The 15,678-nt window shown below is 40.3% G+C and overlaps 1 long non-coding RNA gene across 1 annotated transcript; it reads left to right on the forward strand.

Moving 5' to 3' along the window:
* Positions 1-3,301: 3,301 nt before the first annotated feature.
* Positions 3,302-5,500, forward strand: LOC311044633. Its single transcript, XR_014600714.1, has 3 exons — positions 3,302-3,372; positions 4,863-4,976; positions 5,444-5,500. It is a non-coding gene; the product is annotated as an uncharacterized lncRNA (long non-coding RNA).
* The last annotated feature ends 10,178 nt before the right edge of the window (positions 5,501-15,678 follow it).

A 15,678-nucleotide genomic window follows, 5' to 3' on the forward strand; every position in this document is an offset into this window, starting at 1 on the left:
CTCATTGAAACAAGACCGCAAGGACTTTCATGAACTGACCTGTTAAAGGAATTATCATTTCTCTTTCTCTCTCCTGGCCCCGTATTATCGCTGCTTGCAGCTATATTATGTACTTGTATTGTACTTTTAGTATTGTACTTTTACTCCACACAATTATTTGAAAACTTAAGTTACTAGTTACTTTGTAGATTTTGATTATTACAAAACATACATCAACCACTTCAGCCCTATAGGCCATTTGACTACAAGCTGATAGGCCGATCTACAAGCTCACAATGCGTCACTAATCACGATTTGATGCATTGTGAGCTTGTAGATCTGCTATTTTCAAAAGATTTGTATACATTTCAAGACTTGAAATGGGACATTTTGTATAATGAGTATTTTTACTTTTAGTACATTTGATGCAAATACTTTTGTACTTTTACTCAAGTACATTTTGAATTCCGGACGTTTAATTGTAACAGAGTATTTCTCTATATTGCAATTTTTGATACTTTTACGTAAAACATTTGAGTACTTTTTCACCACTGACGGATGGTAGAGTGTGTTACTTTATGGTTGTTTCATTTATTGATCAGTACAAAAAAAGCTCATGAGCTTGTAGAGTGTAGGGTGGGTGTGTGTGGGGGGGGGGGGAGGTAAAATAATAATCCTATTTCAACTGGATGGGACCCCCCAAAATAATCCTATTTGAACTGGAAAAATTGTAATATTGATTGACCTGGTATCCTATAGTTTATTTGAGGCTCTTCATTGTTCTCTCTACTCTCTATATGTGACTATTTACCTTGTTTGCTGACTAGAGTCACTGGTGGAAAAGTACTCAAATGTTTTACTTAAGTAAAGTATCAATGCTGCAATCTAGAAGTACTCTGTTACAAGTAAAAGTCCTGAATTCAAGAATGACTTGAGTAAAAGTACAAAAGTATTTGCATCAAAATTTACTTAAAGTACCAAAAGTACTAAAATGTTTGAAAATAGCCTATATATAGTGTTATAAAAAAGGGGTTATCCTGGAAATACATGATGGGGTCTGACAGACAGACAGACAGACAGACAGACAGACAGACAGACAGACAGACAGACAGACAGACAGACAGACAGACAACTGGACACATAGAGAAACAAAAACTTAACTGGTAGCTAAATCTCATTGTATTTAAGATATTCAATATACATTCTAAACATTTTAATGCCAGATTTCACATCCTGAACCTATTTTAGACTTTATGTTATATTTGACAGATAGGGGCAGTTAGCCTAGTGTTGATATTATACAGATGATAATAAAACTGAACATTAATGACAATTTTTCATTGTCTATTTCCAGATGGATATGTGTTCTATCTGGCTACCCGCTGTGTGTTTAACTCCAGTGAGCTGAAGGACATACAGTACATAATGTCAATGAATTTCGATGGTGATGAGATCACCAGGTGGGACAGTAGAGTAGATCAGTTTGTTGGATACACTGAGTTTGGTGTGAAGAACGCAGAGCGCCTCAATAAAGATCCTAGACTACTGCGTGGGATGAGAGCACAACCAGAGGCATTCTGCAAACCCAACATTGAGATCGACTACTCCTCTGTTCTGAACAAGAGAGGTGAGCTGATCTCAGAGCAGCACTCAACACTCATCACCTCATAAACTATAACATGAAATCACATGATTCTATTCAGAGATGATTAATGGTGTTAATATTGATCTGATAATGATTATAAAACATGACTTAATCTGCTGAGAAACATTTCAGATCCTCTTAACCCATTAAGATCTGAAGAAGCATCTGTGTCACATTTTAATTTGCGCTAAAAAGCATTATTTTACACTTTGGCTATTAAAAAATCAAGAAAATGTGTGTAAATTCATATATTTATATTATTTTCAAGCTAACATTTTTAACTAAAATCTTTGCTTCTGGGGGTCCCTGGAACAAAGTATTTTGAGATGGGCGTCGGCATTTTGGGTGGTCCTTTACATGAAAAAGTTTGAGAGCTACTGATAAAGCAACAATAGTTTTTCAGAAAACTGGATTTAGAAGACATTTGTAAAATCGGCCTCAGGTCTTAATGGTTTAAACACTTAAAGGGATAGTTCACCCCAAAAATTACTTATTTTCTACACCCCATGAAGCCTTGAATTCATGGAGATTTTTTATTTTTTGTCGCATTCCTGAGCCAATAATTTGATTGATTAATTTGGAAAGATAATAATGTCTCTGGTAGGAGACTCAAAGGAGACTCTTTGTGTCTCCTATTGGAGAGACCACCGGTCATCAAATTATTGGCTTAGGAATGGGAAAAAAAAAAAAAATCTAGTTCTAGTTCAAGGCTAGGTCTAGTGCTACAGTCTGCAGATTATGGTGGTAGATTGGGAGTGAGTCTGCAGCTCTAACTGCAATGGGCAGTTCGTTCCACCGTTTGGGAGCCAGAAGGGAGAAGAGTCTAGGACGTGAGGAGCGTTGTCCAGGGTGTTTTAGAGAAGGGAGAAGAGTCTAGGACGTGAGGAGCGTTGTCCAGGGTGTTTTAGAGAAGGGAGAAGAGTCTAGGACGTGAGGAGCGTTGTCCAGGGTGTTTTAGAGAAGATTCTGACAGCTTCCCTGTGTTAGCTGATCTGAGTGAGCGGGAGGGGTTGTAAGCCTGTTGAAGCTTTCTAGATCATTTGGATCTCATTTGAATAATATACAATTATTAATGATAATGACATGTTCAAATGACTGGTATATATTAATAAATGTAATAATAATAATAATAATAATCTTATTTATCCAGTGGAGCCCAAAGTGAGACTGAAGTCAGAGACTCCCCCTCGTCGTGGTGAACACACTCACATGCTGAGGTGTAGCAGCTACGACTTCTATCCTAAAGTGATCCTGGTGACCTGGTGGATAGGTCAGGAACCTTTGACCTCTGGCCTCTCCTCTACCGCTGAGCTGTCTGATGGAGACTGGTACTACCAGTACCACTCCTACCTGGAGTACACACCCAGGTACACACCTAACAGACACCTATACATAGAAATACACACCTAATAGACACCTCTACTGGTACTACCAGTACCACTCCTACCTGGAGTACACACCCAGGTACACACCTAACAGACACCTATATATAGAAGTACACAACTAATAGACACCTCTACTTGTACTACCAGTGTGTGTGTGTGTGTGTGTGTGTGTGTGTGTGTGTGTGTGTGTGTGTGTGTGTGTGTGTGTGTGTGTGTGTGTGTGTGTGTGTGTGTGTGTGTGTGTGTGTGTGTGTGTGTGTGTGTGTGTTTGTGTGTGTGTGTGTGTGTGTTACAGATCAGGAGAGAAGATCACATGCATGGTGGAACATCCCAGCCTGACCGCGCCTATCAAGATGGACTGGGGTCAGTTACTGTAATCTAGTGTAATCTACTGTCTAAATAGCAGATAAACAAGCTCATAGCGCAGCTCATACCGAGTGCCGCACTATGAGCTTGTAGATCTGCTATTTTTGAAAAATCGTTAACATTTGTGCAAATCTTTGAATATATGTATTTTTAAAGCAAACATTTGTAACTGTCAAATGTCTCTCAACATATGTCTTCATTTTTCTAAAAAAAATATATCAGTGGTGCTCAAACTTTTTCTTGTCAAGGACCCCCAAATTGATATGTTTTTGGCCGCTGATCCCCATCAAAGTATGTTGTTCCAGAAGAAAATGTTTGAGTTAAAAATGTTGTTTAAAAAATAAAATATATAAATTATTAGGGTTGTCCGATATTGGCTTTTTTACCGATAACCGATATACCGATATTGTCCAACTCTTAATTACCGATACCGATATCAACCGATACCGATATATGCGGGGATTATTGTGATTAGGGTAAGCTCAAATTTCATATCACACACACCATATACAGTAAGAACTCCTGTAACTTATTTAAAAAGCAAAAAAAAAAAAAAAAAAAAAATTTTTATTTTTTTCAAAAACCGATACCGATATTTTCCCGATATCAATTTTTATGCTAATATCGGCCGATAATATCGGGAGGCCGATAATATCGGACATCCCTATAAATTATATTCAAATATTTGCACAAATGTTCAAGATTTTTCAATAGCAGATATACAAGCTCGTAGCGCGGCACTCGGTGTCGCGCTATGAGCTTATTGATTTGATGAAAGCAGATTAAAGACCAGATTGATTTGATGAAAGCTGATAAAAGACCAGATTGATTTGATAAAAGACCAGATTGATTTGATAAAACAGATAAAAGACCAGATTGATTTGATAAAAGACCAGATTGATTTGATAAAACAGATTAAAGACCAGATTGATTTGATAAAACAGATAAAAGACCAGATTGATTTGATAAAAGTAGATCAAAGAGTCATCATGGTTTTATCAATGTGAAAACAAGACCGTTTTCTAAGACAGAACAAGCGCTGATGTTCTTTTTTACAAACTGCCTCACAGTTCTGAGTCTATGACTCTGTCCCAACATACTTTCTGCACATTCCACAGCCTGGTTTATAATCATCATAGTAAAAGGTTGATTCATGTCTTCTAAAATCTATCATCATATCCTTTGTTTTGGATGTATTTAGCTCTAAGAAGGACATGTCACATCAGGTGACAAACTCCTCAAGGACTGGACCAATAGGGTTGGACTCATTATTACTGAACAGACTTACAATGACTGTGTCGTCTGTTTATTGTTTATTGTGTTTGGTTGTTGTAGCTTATTGTCAGATGACTCCATGTCTGAGTCAGTGAAGAACAAGGTGTTTTAATCTACTGTAATAATATGATATAATATAATATAATATAATATAATATAATATAATATAATATAATATAATATAATATAATATGACATAATTGTATTGTCAGATGACTCCATGCCAGAGTCAGTGAAGAACAAGGTGGCCATGGGAGCATCAGGTCTGGTTCTGGGTCTGGTCTTGTTCCTGTCTGGATTCATCTACTTCCAGTGGAAGAAACGAGGTGATTAGCATGTTTGATTAACATGTTTTTAACATGTTTCATTAATTATTATACTACCAGTGGAACAAATGAGGTCAGATCAACAGAGGATCACATGACATGTGGAACCCTCACAGAAATGCAAACAAACAAACAAACAAACATGTAAAGCCACAACCTAAACTGGTTTATAATACACTTAAGACCTCTGGTGATTAGTAGTTTCGTTCCCTACCTATGTTGAATACACTTATTGTAAGTCGCTTTGGATAAAAGCGTCTGCTAAATGACTGTAATGTAATGTAATGTAATGTTTAGAGCCTTAACCGGTTTAGACCAGTTTAGATAACCTAGTTAGAGGTCAAAGTGTGTTCTATGTTGTCACATTTAACTTTAATACATCAGTGTTACATTTAGAGTAAACACAATACAGTACATATGATTTATTTGCGTGTCTGCTTTAACTGTCTCTCTTCTTCTTCTATCAGGTCGTATTCTAGTGCCGACAACCAATGATGATCTTTAGACTCCTTCCACACACCCAGGTTCACTTCCTCTTTCTTTTTACTGAACTTTTTTCTTTTTGTTTATGTATAAAAGTATAAAACACACACAAAACAACATGCTTGTGTAAGAAGTGAAACAACTAGCCTGGTAAACCATCCCGGTCAAATGTAATAATCAAATGATTTGTTGTATCAGACAACACTGATGACAATGTGGTCAGATGAGGGGGGGGGGGGGGGGGTTGTGTGTGTCTTCATCAGTTTGATGAACCGCCCACACTAATTGGGACTCCCTCTTCCTTTGGTGTGTCGCCCAGGTGTCGCCTAAACCCTGACCTTTAACCTCACATAAACTATGTCTATAAACTTAACCTTAACCCTAACCTTACTAATAACTTGTTCATGATCTATTAACCATTTATAGCATAGTTTTAAATCATTAAATCTTTAACCATTAACACACATTTAACAAGTTATGAATAACACATGAACTAATATTTTGGGAATGATTCATTTGCTATTATAAGGGAATGTTATTCTAAAGTGTTAACATGTTCAGACAGTTAATACATTCTGATTCTTAATGGTTTATTGTCTTTTCACAGAACACCTGGGTGTGTTTTCAGAGAAGCAGAGAGTCATCCCTGGTGGAGAGAGGAGGAAATACATGTGTGTCCATTCAGCTTTTAAATACTCATAACAGCAGCACAATGATGACATCATCAACCTTTTTCACTAATGTGTCCTTTAAACAATTAAAAATTCTAATTGGCTAGCTAAGGCTAACGATAATTACTGTATTTTCCCGGTGTTTCGCCCAGGTCTGAGGTTAAGGTTAGGGTTAAAGTTAGGTTTATAGACATAGTTAATGTGAGGTTAAAGGTCAGGGTTTAGGCACCACCTGGGCGACACACCAAAGGAAGAGGGAGTCCCAATTAGTGTGGGCGGTTCATCAAATTACTTTGTATAGTTTCTGTCGTCAGAAAACACAAACATAATATTTCAGTTCTACACTATATTGAAACATTAAATAAATGATCACACACACAATCAGAGTTCTTCATAACATATATAATATTAATATCCATCTGAATGGAAGTCAGTCAACCATGTTTTTGAAAAAGGTTTTATTATTTTATAATTGACCATAAGTCATTCATTATTATGTAATCATTTATAATGTGTGATAATTAATGTGTTACGATCATCATGACATCACTATTTCCCTGTGATGGGTGGACCTGGTCCTCTAGGGTGGTCTGAGGTGATGAGTGGACCTAAACCCTCTAGGGTGGTCTGAGGTGATGGGTGGACCTGGTCCTCTAGGGTGGTCTGAGGTGATTATTTATCTTTCCGTTTTTCAGCTCCACTGTTGTGTTTCTATCCGTTCCTTCCCCCCTGGGATCTGGGCCCCTGATCATGAATGGTTTGAAGTTCAGATGTTAGATTTTGGCTTTAATTTGCTTGGTTTGAATGGAATGTCTTAATATCAATAAAGGAATGAGAAAATATAATTGTGCCTCATGTTCTCATACATTTCACTGCAGGTGGGTTGCCAATTTCAGCCAATCAAGAGAGAGTGCCCATTCACAATATAGAGCTATTTAACACTGTTACTGAACAAACACTCTATAGTAATGATTACTATCACAATATAGAGCTATTTAACACTCTTACTGAATAAATACTCTGTAGTAATGATTACTATCACAATATAGAGCTATTTAACACTGTTACTGAACAAACACTCTATAGTAATGATTACTCTCACAATATAGAGCTATTTAACACTGTTACTGAACAAACGCTCTGTAGTAATGATTACTATCACAATATAGAGCTATTTAACACTGTTACTGAATAAATACTCTATTACAATGATTACTATCACAATATAGAGCTATTTAACACTGTTACTGAATAATTACTCTATTACAATGATTACTATCACAATATAGAGCTATTTAACACGGTTACTGAACAAACACTCTATAGTAATGATTACTATCACAATATAGAGCTATTTAACACTGTTACTGAATAATTACTCTATTACAATGATTACTATCACAATATAGAGCTATTTAACACTGTTACTGAACAAACACTCTATACATGTACGGGTTGTAAATGGAGAAAGTGCCAAAACCAGAAATTCCGCCATGACGTTTGTGACAGACAAGCGTCATGTGAACCATGGCTAGCTTTTTTAAATAAAGTCCCTCAGTTTGGCTGTTGCGATGTGACACTATTGTGAGCTTGTACTGTACTAGAAGTTCGGGCCGCTACGCGGCCCGAACGTCTAGCGCGACGCGTCGTCCACTTGGCAGTGCCCCATGACAGGCACCTCACAGTGTGAGAGAGAGTTTTGTGCTCCCTTAAATCCACGGCAGGCTTTGAAAATACCCACTTCACAAAGAGGTGACGTGCATCACCTCTGCAATGACCCAAACCCACTTTGTGATTACTCACACCTGGCATGGCAGACCTGTGAGCAGTGTGCAGTGGTGTACAATGTTAAAAGAGAGACCAAATGGCAGGAGATGAAGTGAGCAGTTTATTGGTGTAAAAGGTGTATACGAATGAAATGGTGTGAAAGACAGTGGCGACGTCGTCAGGCCCACAGGTTGTCATGGCAGAGCCTGCAGAATGGGAGAAAAGGCGAAGGCAGGAGTCAAGCACACAATGTGAGACGTCCACCATGGATCATGTGAGAGTGAAGACAGTGATGTTTGTGTGAAGTTGTAGGCATTGTTAGTAATGTAGAGCAATCAGAAACGACACATGGAAGAATGCGACAGCCTTACCTCAGTGGGGAAGAAGCACTTTTGTGAAAACCACGTTTTCAGTGACGTTTTCAGTGTGGTTTTCCTGCTGGTGTATGGCATACTTCAGGGCTGCTGGGTCACCGGTTCTTGAACTGGCAACATAGAGCTGTCCGTGAGTGAAGACAGGGGATCGAAGCCAGACCCCAACTGTTGTAAGTGTTTGCCCTTGTGATTTGTTGATGGTGGTGGCGAAAGCAGTGCGGACTGGAAACTGTCGCCTGGCCCAGTCAAAAGTGAAAAGTCCAGCATCAGGAATGAACTTTATTCGAGGGATGAGGACCTCCTTTTGCGTGGCTGCTATTTTGCACAGCAGCAGCTTGTTGTTGAGGGTCCTCTGGAATAAGAGTTTTGTCCCATTGCAGAGTCCGTCTTTGGGGCTGATGTTGCGGAGTAGCATCAAAGGCATGCCAGGCTTGAGGGTGATGATGTGCCTGGGAAATCCATGGGGGCAGAGGGTGTTTAGATATTCCACGTTGAAGCGCATTGCGTCTTGGTCGTGTTCCAGGGTGTCAGCACTGCTGAGCTTGGTGGAGGTACCTGGCATCCAGGTCTCCATGATGTCATTGATGGTGTCGACTTCCCTGTTGGTAGGGGCAAGCAGTGATCTGCCATCCATCCACCCAGTGTTAGTGAAGTTGTTGGGCAAGTCAGGGAAGATGGTGTTGCAGAACTCCTTCATGGAGTTCTCCTCTGCTGTGTTGTCAAGGGCGGTGTTGGCTTGAATGTGGAAACACATGTCCTCGGGGATGGAGACGAAGTTGTTGTCATCATTGGCTGTGCCATCGCCAATGCTGAGAGTCCACTTGTCGAACTCCTCCAGGCGTGGGTCACCACTGGCATTTACCTATAGTTTGCAGATATACAGATGTGCCATTTCAAAACTTCACATGTCCTGCCATCGCCAAGACAGTAAATTTTCAGGGGATTCCCAGGGCAATAAGAGGGACAAAGAAGGGCATTTAAAATGCTGAATTATTTTGATGATCACTGCTTTTATGATGCTAATTAATTTGAGCAACTGGTCAAGGACCTCTTCAAATCACCTTTCACCTCATAATGAGTCTGACACCTTCATCACACATTCTTTTGTTCTCATGTATATGGGTGTCTGTTGAAGGGAAAAACGGGGGTGTGTAGTGACAACTTCTTTTCAGGGGCAAAACAGTGCAATTTTAAGGGCAGAACAGGGAGGAAAAAATGCCTTTTCAGGGCACCTTCAGGGAAAGAACAGTAACGTGTGAAGTTTTTAAGTGGCACATCTGTACATTACGTGGCGTAAGTGGCGTGTGAGAAGACAGAGTGGAATGAGTACCTTTGTCGGGTGAAGTTGTCGTCATTGTGGTGGAGAGAGTTCCTTCGTGGGGTGAAGTGGTGGTCATTTTGGCGGCGTGGGTTGTGTTGAGGATGGAAGCCGTGGAACTGGTGCGATCTGACGGCATCCTAGAATTTATAGGTAGGATGTGATGTCATGCTGACGTCGGTAGGATGTGATGTCATGCTGACGTCACACTGGCGTTGTGTCCATATTCGGGACGACCGTCTCATCGTGTCGTGAGATTACGTCACACTGGCGTTGTGTCCATATTCGGGACGACCGTCTCATCGTCATCGTCGTCTTGGTAACAGGTTGGTTTGTTGTGATGATGTGTAAAGTTTTGGCGCATAGGATGTGATGTCATGCTGACGCCGGTAGGATGTGATGTCATGCTGACGTCACACTGGCGTTGTGTCCATATTCGGGACGACCGTCTCATCGTGTCGTGAGATTACGTCACACTGGCGTTGTGTCCATATTCGGGACGACCGTCTCATCGTCGTCTTGGTAACAGGTTGGTTTGTTGTGATGATGTAGTGTAAAGTTTCAGACAGACAGTAAGAGTGATGCAGTGTTGCATCACTCTTATACATACATACATACAACGGACAACCGACATGGCGCAGGATTCAAATTGTAAGGTAGATAGCTATTTTTGGTACTTTTTTTTTTTAATTGTGAAGTAGTGTTTCTTTTCCGATAATTTGTGAAACGTTTTTGGACATTTTTTGGGACATTTTAGCCTATAGTAACATGTCATAAATAGGGACACCAAGTTGAAAAACAGCTACAGTATGACTTTGGAAAATCCAGAAAGTTCTTCTTCACCGAATGATGACTTCCTCAAACATGGCTTTAACTATTGATGGTTTGACCTCCTCACCCTCCATCACACACACACATGCACTAACGCACGCAGGCACAGGCACACACACACACACACACACACACACACACACACACACACACACACACACACACACACACACACACACACACACACACACACACACACACACACACACACACACACACACACACACACACACACACACACACACAGGTCCTTTGCTTCAGAACATCAAAGGAAGAGTTTGAGGGTCATTTCTCTTTGAAGCAGAAGCTCCATAGTGTTCATACGTAAATCTTTAAACTGAAGAGCTGTTGACCTCTGGAGCACAAAGACCTTCAACTGATATAAAGTGTATAAAAAGAGTTTAAATGACCATCAATGATCTAACACAGCGGTTACCAAACCTTTTTAGCTCAAGACCCAAAGGAGAGAAATGTAGACGTTTTCCCGGGAGTCTGGGACCCAACATAGTGAAAATAGCAGATCTACAAGCTCACCAACTCATAGCTTCACACCGCGTTGAGAGCTTCTGGATCGGCTTTTTTCACTACTTCTTATTATTATTTTTTTAATTCATTTATGGATATTATTAGATTTTTTTATTTTATTTATGAAATACTTTTGAAATATGTTGGAATTGTTTGATGAAAAGTTGTGAAAAAAAGATATTTTGAAATAATAACAAATATTGTTTAATGTAGGAAAAGGAAAAAAGGGGATATTTTACCCTTAGAAATTGGTCCGCGACCCAAACACGGGTCCCGACCCACTGTTTGGGAACCAGTGATCTCTAACACAGTGATTCTCAACCTGTGGGCCTCACAGCCCCACTAGTGGGCTGTGAGGAGATTGCAAGTGGGCCCCCAAATAATTGTCGGAACACTAAGATAACAGATGGGTGGGCCGCGAACGCCTTGGATTTCATATGTGGACCCAACAGGGTCATAATAGTGTCTATCTATTTAAAAACAAAAGGAAAATATATATTTTTTAGACTTTTCACTCATGGATTGATTATTAAGTGATTATTTCATTAAATTATAGATTTTACTTTTTCCGCTTTTTTATCCATTCAGCCCATTCATTCCATTGATTGATTGATTGATTGATGTACTTTATTTAGTAAGACATGAGAACAGTACATGGCAGTACATAACAGTACATGGAAGTACAAATTCGCAATACAAGGTCTACTAAACTGGATAGCTCAGTTAAGCACGTAGCTTGTTTAAGATGAGATCCCCATGCACACAAATCATGTTGACATATAAGAGACAGACAGATATACACACTACTATACAGAATGTCATACAATCAGTTTACAGGTTACTGGTATGAAGTATGAAGGGTGAAAAATATGTACAAAAAAGAAAGAGAGGGGGGGGGGGTAGGTTAGGTTAGGACATGGGGTAGGTTAGGACTTGGACAGGGGCCATTTTTGAATTGCAGCCTCCTGAAGGTGTATCTTTAGGGCATTTTTGAAAGTGAGTAGGGTTTTACACTCCTTTACTCCTTTTGGTAGGGCATTCCACATTTTAGATGAATAGCATGAGAAAGAGTGCATTCCCTTTGTTGTGCCAAATCTGGGTTGAACATGGTTTGTGGAGCTGCCTCTGGTGTTATGATCATGGACTTGATTAACATTTTGGAAGTATTTTGACAAATACAGGGGGATCCCAATGTTGTGGTGTATCTTGAAGACCAGGCCCATAGCAAGTTGCTGTACTCTGTCCTCAACCCTAAGCCATCCAAGCCTAGCAAAATGGGCATGGGTTAGATGGGCTTTGTAATTGAGGCCAAGAAGTAGCCTTACAAGTTTGTTTTGGGATGTTTGGAGCCTTGTTTTTAGGGCCTTGGAGGTGTTGTGATACCATGAAGTGCATGCATAATCATAATGACCTTGTATGAGGGCCCCTACAAGAATCTTCAGAGTATTCTTACTGACTTTACGAACAAGCCTCCACATCCTCCGTGTTATTTTGTGGACCTTTTTGATCGTCTTTTCAGCGTTTTTGTCACCTGAGAGGTTTGCCTCCAAGATGGAACCCAGGTAGGTAATTTCCTCCTTTCTTGTGATAACATTTTCACCCACTTTGATCGTGAAACTCTCAGCCTTTCTAAGGTTAGGGTTGGACCCAAAGAGGATGGATTCAGTTTTACCCAGGTGTAATGAGAGTTTGTTGTCGGAGAGCCAGATGCAGATCTTGTTGAGTTCAGTGCTGAGAGTTTTCTCAACCTGCAGCCTGTCCCTGTCCGAGACCAGCAGAGCCGAGTCATCTGCGAACAGGAACAGTTTGCAGTCGCAAGCTGAGGACATATCATTCACATATATCAGGAACAGTAGTGGTCCTAGTATGCTTCCTTGAGGAACACCACAAGTCACTGGGAGGGGAGGGGACTGGGTGCCGTTTACTTCCACCACTTGCTCCCTCCCTTCCAGGTAGGATCTCATCCAGTTCACCGACGTGTCATCAAAGCCTATTGCTTTGAGCTTATTGATCATAATTGGGTGATTAACGGTGTCAAAAGCCTTCTGGAGGTCCAGCATGACCATGCCGCAATATTTGCCCTTGTCGACATCTTGTTTGATAGAGTCGTTCAAATAGAGAAGGCATGTGTCAGTGGAGTGGTTTGTTCTGAAACCAGATTGGAATTCGTAAATTAGATTTTTTTCGGCAAGGTACTTATCAACCTGTTCATAGACTATTTTTTCCATGACTTTCGAGATGGAGCTAAGAATAGAAATAGGGCGGTAGTTGCCAGGGTCTAATTGGTTTCCTTTTTTGTACAGAGGGGTCACTCTTGCTTTTTTGAAGTCGTTAGGGACCCGTCCCTGTATGATGGAGAGGTTTATTATGTGGGTAATGATTGGGGCAATGGAGGCGGCTGAGTCTTTTAGAAATTTAGCGGGGATGTTGTCGGGACCTGTGGCTCTGTGTTGTTGGAGTGCACTCAATTTTTTAAACACCTCATCTGTTGACACAGGGGAGAGTTTAAAATCATCTTTGCGTACACCCTGTTTATCGTAAAATGAATCAACATACTCTCCACCATGACTCCCAGAGTGAGGGGGTAGTTTTTCAACTAACTCTGAGGCCACGGTCGTGAAGAATATGTTGAGGATTTTACTCACTTCCCGTTTGGATGAAATGAGAGAGTCATTCACCTTGAGGTTTATGTTTGTAAACCTGGTTTTCAATTTCTTGCTGCAGCCTAGTAGGTTGTTGAATAGCTTCCAGAGCTCACGTGGTTTGTTTTGATTTTCCTCAATTTTGCCATCGAGGTAGCTTTTTTCTGCTAACAACAGCATGCCATTAACCTTGTTTCTTAGCATGTTTTTCTCTTTTTTGAGTTTCGCTACGTGGGATTCGAGACCTTTATTGAAGCTTTTGGCAAGTTTGATCCTACTTTTATGATAGTCAGAACACTTTTTGTCTCTGACTTTCATGGTAGTAAGGATATCCGAATTCATCCATGGAACCGAGCGGGTTTTGACCCTGATGGTTTTCATGGGAGCCACACTGTCCAAAATTTGAATGAATTTGGTTTTGAAACCAAGCCAAGATTCGTCTACCTGTGTGCTGTTTAGTACGTCGGACCAATCCTGTTCCTCCAGTCTGTGATCTAAGTCCTCACTCTTGTAGTTTTTGAGGTCTCTGATCGTGACTGTTTGGTGGTAACCGGTCTTAGGTTTACGTTTCTTTCTGGTGCAGAAGATCATGTTATGATCAGATATGCCACAGGTAGAAACACCACTATTGAGGATTTTGTCCTTGTCCGTTGTTAGAATGAGATCTATGATAGTTTGAGTGGAAACACACAGCCTTGTGGGCTGAGTGATCAGCTGGTGGAGTGAGTGCCGATTACAAAACCCCCTGAATGACTTAAACACTGACGCTTCCTTACGGAGCATGTCAGTGTTAAAGTCACCAAGAAGTACTGTCTCCTCATTGTCCACTTTAGCTAAACATTCATCAAGTCTATCATAGAAATCAGTCTGGTTAGGAGGTCTGTATATGGTACCGACTAGCACAGGTTTAGCATTTTCAAAAATGATCTCGACCCACACAGCTTCAATGTCTGCATCATTCAGGTCTTCGCGAAGGATGCAGACATTGTCTTTATGTACATACATGCATACGCCGCCCCCGTTTCTGTTCCTATCTTTTCTGAAAAGTTTGTAGTTTTCAATCTCAATATCAGTATCATCTATCGTATGATCAAGTTTCGTTTCAGAGAAAGTTAAAATGTCAACCTTACCATCATAAAACATCTGCTTGATTTGTGTTAGCTTGTCTCCTACAAGGGAATTTACATTGAGGTGTATCATGTGCAAGCCAACGCCAAACGATTTTTTCATTTGTTTCATTTGTTCACCTTTGACCCCTACATGAGGGGGTCAGGTCTGGACCCCCAGAAGAGAAGATTTGTGTTTTTAAAATAAATATAATTTATGCAGAATTTTCCAAAACGTTCAAGATGTTTAAAAAGCGAGCTTGTGTATCTGCTATTTTTGATCAGCCACATTTGTAATTTGGCTGGGGAACCTCTGGAACCCCCCTAAGGACCCCTGGGAGGGACCCCACTTTGAGAACCAATGATTTAGGCTATATAAAATGTCTTTGCTCATAGCGCGGCACCGAGTGCCGCACTATGAGCTTGTAGGTCTGCTATTTATGAAAAATCGTGAACATTTGAGAAAATCTTTATATATATTTTTGAGAGAGAGAGAGAGAGAGAGAGAGAGAGAGAGAGAGAGAGAGAGAGAGAGAGAGAGAGAGAGAGAGAGAGAGAGAGAGAGAGAGAGAGAGAGAGAGAGAATTAAAGGTTAAAGAGGTTAAAAATATTGTGACGCTATATTAGCTCATTTTGCTGGGGACCCCCTGGTACCCCCCAAGGACCTCTGGGGGTCCAGAGGTCCAGACCCCCGGACCCCACTTTGAGAAGCAATTTAGCATTTAGAGCTATTTCATCTAGAGGGGGACATGTGTTTTCCAGCTTCACCCAGCTGAGTGCTGCCAACAGAGGACACAACACATAGCTGGGTATGGGAAGCCTTCTGCTGTCACTTTACCCGGAATGACCCAAAGTAGAAACTTAAAGATCTCTGTGCTGCTTACCTTAAGAATAATATTTGTTTTAACTAACTAAAGGCAGAGTAAAAGCAACTATCAATGAGACTTCAAACTAGAACAGAAGGTCAAGGTCATGAGGTTAGAAA

Source organism: Gymnoscopelus microlampas (genome assembly GCF_963454915.1).
Source record: "Gymnoscopelus microlampas genome assembly, chromosome: 4".
Lineage (NCBI taxonomy): Eukaryota > Metazoa > Chordata > Actinopteri > Myctophiformes > Myctophidae > Gymnoscopelus > Gymnoscopelus microlampas.